This window comes from Tenrec ecaudatus, chromosome 8 (assembly GCF_050624435.1).
Source record: "Tenrec ecaudatus isolate mTenEca1 chromosome 8, mTenEca1.hap1, whole genome shotgun sequence".
NCBI classification, from domain to species: Eukaryota; Metazoa; Chordata; class Mammalia; order Afrosoricida; family Tenrecidae; genus Tenrec; species Tenrec ecaudatus.
Window position 1 is genome coordinate 95,236,112 of NC_134537.1, and position 6,026 is coordinate 95,242,137.

Sequence of the window (6,026 nt, forward strand, 5' to 3'; positions counted from 1 at the left end):
TTTTCGCCTGGAGGAGAGAAACGTGTCCCGAGGCCTCCTGTCTGCTATTCCGGAGTCCCTTCCGAAATCCTACGCAATCCCCGGGTCCAGCTAGTCACCGTGCAAACGAGTGCTAGAGCCACCGGCCCTGGGCTGTTACTGAGATGCCAAGATGGGTTGTCTGGCACTGCCGCTCAGGGGTGTACTACTGTGCCAGTGAAACGCACGACTCCAATCGCCTCCGCGAGGTGCCACCGCTTGGAAGGGCTCAGCGCCACGCACACACAGACACCCAAAAGGCACAACTCACTGTCCAGTTCATTCCAACTCTAGCGACCTCGGGTAGGGTTTCTGGAACTGTAAGACTTCACGTGAGCGAATAGCCTCATCTCTCTAACCCGCCCGCCGGACCTCCCGCCAGCAGCTGGTGGGTTTTGAACCTCCCACCTTGTAGGTTAGCAGTCCTTCGCCTATCCTGCCACCAGGCCTCTTTATGTGCAGACACAGTGCCTCCAAAATTACACGCTGGGAGAAATCCTCACAATATAAGGGTATGTATACGATCGTGTTTGGAGTAACATTGCTTGAGACTGCAAAGCCTTGTCAGAAATCTGAATGTCCCTCCATGGGAAATGGATAGATTGAGGAATGGCATACATGTAAAAAATTATAAATGTGTGTTATGAAAACAAAGTTCCCTCACCCATGCCATGGAAGTTCGTCTTGTTAAATATTGTTAGGAATGTCTGCACTGTAGCAAATCATCTTTCAGCTCTGCTTTAAACTGTGGCCTTTGGAAATGCTTTGTTTCACATACAGATAGTCTCTCCTTTCCCAAGGTCCACCTCACACCACATCCCTATTATAAAAGACCTACCCGAGGAGCCAATGCAGAAGACACGACCTTGCTTGCTGAACACCAAGAGTATTGAAGTACCTACTGATGACGTGCAGAGACCACAGCCTTCGGTGTAGATTACAACTCAGTCTAAAGAAGACAATCCTCACAACTGGACCAATGGACATCATCATGAAAAACAGACAATTTCATTTGTCAAGGATTTCATTTTACTTGGATCTACCATCAATGTTCATGGAAGCAGCAATCCAGAAATCAAAAGGACATCTTGCATTGGGCGAGTCTGCTGCAAAAGACCTCTTTAAAGGGTTAGCAACAATGACCCTTTGAGAACTCGGGGCACCTGGTCCAAGTGCAATAGTTGAGGTTTGGTAGTTAAGATCTAGTAATCCTTCGTGATGAGATGTCCTCAAGGGTTTGTGGCCTGCTTCCAATGTAAGTGGATGCTAGAGAAGTGGACACTTGCCTACCTTTTAGTGGCTTAGGGTCCTGCATCTGACTGATCTTTTAACCTCTGGTTCTCTAGACTTGAGCCAGCAGCCTGCTGAACTTGGGAGTTGTCATCTTACCTGTCAGCCTTGAATTAATTTGCCTCTGCTGCCCAAAGCCTGATTGTCTGAATTGCTGCTATTAGGTTCACCAGCCCTTGCAAGCGAGAAGTTGGGAGAAGCCTCCAGCCTGACACCTGACCCACAGGCTTGGAACTTGCCCAAGCCATTTCCTTCAAATAAACCTCTCTGTATATGTACATACATAAATTGCACTGGTTTTGCTTCTGTAGAGAACCAACCTAGGAAACCAAGCTGTGGTATTTTTAGTCACCTCATATGCACATTTAAGTTGGACAGTAAATAAGAAGACCAAAGAAGAATTGATGCATTTGCATTAAGATGCTAGCAAAGAATACTGAAAGTACCATGGACCACCAGGAGAAGAAACAGACCTGTCTTATAAGAAGTCCAGCCAGAAGGCTTCTTAGAGGTGAGAATGGCCCTACCTGGTCTCATATACTTTGGACATGGTCTCAAGGGATAGCAGGCACTGGAAAAGGGCCTCAGTCTTGGTGGAGGGCCAGTGATGAAGAAGACCTTTGATGAGCGCTTGACACAGTGGCTCTACCAATGGGCTCAAACCTAACACGGACGAGGGAGGGGCAGGAATGACCTAACAACAAAACCATGAGTACCTGTTTTCACTAACCAAGAAACCAGAAGAGGAGAGTTGCTCTTATGATAAAAGGCATAAAAAGAAAACTAGTGTTCAACATTTGTTTTACCATGAGCCGTGCAAGAGCGCGCACCTCAAGTGAGGGGTTGCTAAACTCCCCCCAGGAAACCGCACTGAGCCCCTCCGCAGCGCGCTGCAGGGGCTCTCACACTAGGTGTGGAAACACTGACCAGGCTTTGCCAGGTTCGTGAGAAACAAAGATAATTAAATTTTTTCTGAGAAGTTTTTGTAGCCCTTTTGAAAGTTAGTGGTATTTTAGGTTTTATATGTCATTTAGTATGATCTGGTAGGTTGTTCTTGGGGTTTGAGAATGCTCAAAAAAATTTTCCCTATGAAAGCCAAAATACATTGCCGGAAGTCGATGTCAATCACAACTCATCATGACCTGTGGGACGGTAGAACCGCTCCATACTGTTCCCGAGGCTGTAACCCTTTACAGAGGCGGATGGCCTCTCGCTCTTCTGTGGAGGGGCTAATGGGTTCAAAACACCCACCTTTCGGTTTTAGCAGTCCAATACTTGACCTACTGTGCCACCTTGGCCCCGTTTCCTATATCAATTAACGGCCATTGCTTCTGCAATGTACCCCTTTACAAAGATTTCTAAGTGAGCGAGCTCACTAACACCAGAGGCTGTTTCGTTATTTACTCATTTTCACTTGGAACATATTCTTTCAGAAGAGAAGATGAATGAACCTGCTCTCAGAATGTCTTACTGCAGTGCGCCCTGTGATTGCAACCTGTAGCTTGGCGGTTTGAACGTTGGGGGAGCTTGGGTGGTCTACTTCCATAAAGTGTCCACAAAGGAAGCTCTGGGAAAGTTCTAGTCTATAACACGTGGGGTCAGCCTTGAGAATCATCTCAGTGGCCATGGGTTAAAGGTCCCAGAGGTGTAGAGTGCTTGTAGTGTCACCAGAGATAGTATGATAGCACATTGCCTACCCCACTGAGGTGTTTTGTTTTGGCACTGGGAATCAGGTCCCTCTGTCTCTCACTACCATTGAATAGATTCCAACGCATCTGGCCCCTGGAGGACAGGGTAGAACTGCCCCCTTGTGAGTTTCCGAGACTGTACCTCTTTATGGGAGTAGAAAATTCTTCCAGAAGAGTGACTGGTGGTTTTGAACTGCTGACCTTGTGGTTAGCAGTCCAATGTGTAACCACGCCACCAGGGCTCCTTGGAACTGGGTAACCAGGTTCTTGGAAGTCCTTTGAGAATGACTCCTCAACAGCCCCTTCTAATTATCGATGTGAATCTGGGGCATGGGAGGCAGTGCTCTGGGCAAGGAACATTCCTGGCTAGGTTTTGCTAGAACTCCTGGGTGTGGCAATTCTGTTGGTACTGAATCATGTCCAAGCCAAACTAAAGACTCAAGGCTAACAGGAAAAGGCCCTGTTTTTGGTGTCTGGTACTGGCATTAAAAAGCGTCTGAGGAAACTCCAAGACACATGGAGGTGCTTGCAAGTGACTCCGCAACTGTTCCATTTGGGGACAGATGGGTCTGAGGGCACTAGGCGAGCCCATGGCAGAGCTGGGACTAGAACTCCCCCTCCTGTTAGGCCGTGCCCTTTGCCCTCACGGAGCTGATTGCTTTAGCTGTACTGCCAATATTTAAAAGAACATTGAGAAGCCTGCGTGGTAAAAAAGACCGTTGAGCAAGAATAGGGTGACATCTAATCAGCCACTCCACACAAGAACTGCCTATGTCAAGTGGACAGAGTCCACAGAGGACGATGCCCTTGGGTAGGGGTGGTTTTGCTTTGTTTTGTTTTGAAAAGATCTTTTGGTTTTATTTTGCTTTTAAAAAACTTTTAAATGAATTTGTTTTGTGAATTAGGTGTGTGGGGGGGGAGAGTCTTGTATTTGTCTTAGAATAGTTTTATTGATATATAAATGACATTTCTTAAAATATGTAATTGTATTCTTAAACTACAGTTCAGTGGGTTTTAGTATGTTTTCAGAGTTACACAGTATAATTTCAGAACATTTTCATATCCCAGAAAGAAGCTCCATACTGGTACTGGTATCCGTTAGCAGTCTCCATCCCTGTATCCCCAGTCCATGCTTGGTAGCCACTAACCTACTTAGTGGCTGCAGAGTTACCTATTCTGAGCACTTCCTAGGAGTCGAGTCATGCGTGTGGCCTTTGTGACTGGCTTCTTTCCCTTAGTATGGTTTTTAGTTCATCTCTTCTGCACCATGTAGCATGCCATGCCTTTGTATTACTGAACAAGAATCCATTGTATAAAATCTACATGTTGCTGATGCGTTCATCAGGATATTTTCAGCCCTTACCATTATCCATAGCACTGCTGTGAACATGTGTACACATTCTGGTCTGAACATGTTTCAGTTCTCTTTGGTCCATATTATTTAGACCTAGGCCTGAAACGTAAGTCACCATGTGTGTCCCCATCTGAGGACTTGCCAGATTTCTTTCTAGAGTGGCTGCACCCCTTTACATGCCCAGGAGCCACCTCAGATCTGAGGCTTCCGGTTCATTTAGCTCCTTGCCAACGTTTGCTAGCAGTTCTGACAACAACAAAATGGCATCATTCTTTGGGAAAGCATATTTTCTAATGGTCAATCATAGAATGAAATCAGTCCCAGAAGGAAGACGGGTGGACAATGCGGTCACTCTTACTCCCTGCAGTGCCCTCCTTCTTGAAGTGCTTTAGGGAATGTGGCCCCAGACCAGCAGCATGGACACCTGTAAATCTGTTAGAAGCATAAATTCTCAGGTCCCACTTCTGAAGCAGGCTCTGGGGTGCAGCTCAACCCCTGGTGATCCTAGGTGACTGGCACACATGCACATTTAAGAGAAGGCAGGCCCATTTGGAGCACCCTGACCCTTGAATGACAGCTTGACCCACTACCCCCACTGTATGGGATGGTCTTGCCCCCAATTCATGTCTGCTCAGCACCTGGACTTGTGGTCTTATTAGAAAATAGGGTCCTTGCAAGTGAAACAAGCTCAGATGAGGTCATACCACACTGTTGTTGGGCACCATTGAGTCAGTCCCGACCCATAGTGACCCACGTACAACAGAATGGAGCCGTCTGTGCCATGCCCACAAGTGTCCCCATGCTTGAGTTCATTGTTGCAGCCCCTGTGTCATTCCACCTCACTGAGGACCTTCCTCCATTCCCCTGCCCCTCCACTTTACCCAGGGACTGGTCTCTCCCTCGTACTTGAGACAAAGTCTTGCCATCCTTGCCTCTAAGGAGCTTTCTGGCCGTACTTCTTTCAAGAAAGATCTGTTTGTTCTTTTTGCGGTCCATGTTCAATATTCTTCACCAACTCAAAAATTCCAAACTCACTGCCATCAAGTAGATGCCGATTCACAGGGACCCTATAAGACAGGGGAGAACGGTCCCCTGGAGTTTCCGGGACTATAACTCTTTACAGGATAGAAAGCTCTATCTTTCTCCCTAGGAGCAGCTGGTGGTCTCAAACTGCCAACCTTACAGTTAGTGACCCTGATGTCAGTAGGGTTCTGCTCTGCACTAGTACTATAATTCAAATACCTTGGTTCTTTGGTCCTTATTCAATGTAAAACTTTAGCATGCATAATGAGGCATGTGAAAATACCATTGCTTGCGTTGGATGCACCTTAGTCCTTGTGGTAGTTACATCATTTCACGTCAACTTGAAGTGTAGGGGTGGAGTCTAGCCTGTCAATCAGGTTGCAGCCTGAAGGTGCCTCCTTGTGGGCGTGACCTCCTCATAAGGAGGGTCCTGGGAACCTCTCTCTCCCTTTACCTTCCTGTTGAGGAGCCACGTGGATACCTGCACGAGCCCTGGAGATGCATCCACTGCCATTGGGTCAACAAGACTTTGCACCCACTGCCAAGGGAACATTCTTCATCATTGCATGTAGGTAGCTTCATGAGTCTGAAGAGGGATTTATGGACTAGTATCGGACTTAGCAATTTCATTTGGACTATGCTGGGACATTTTC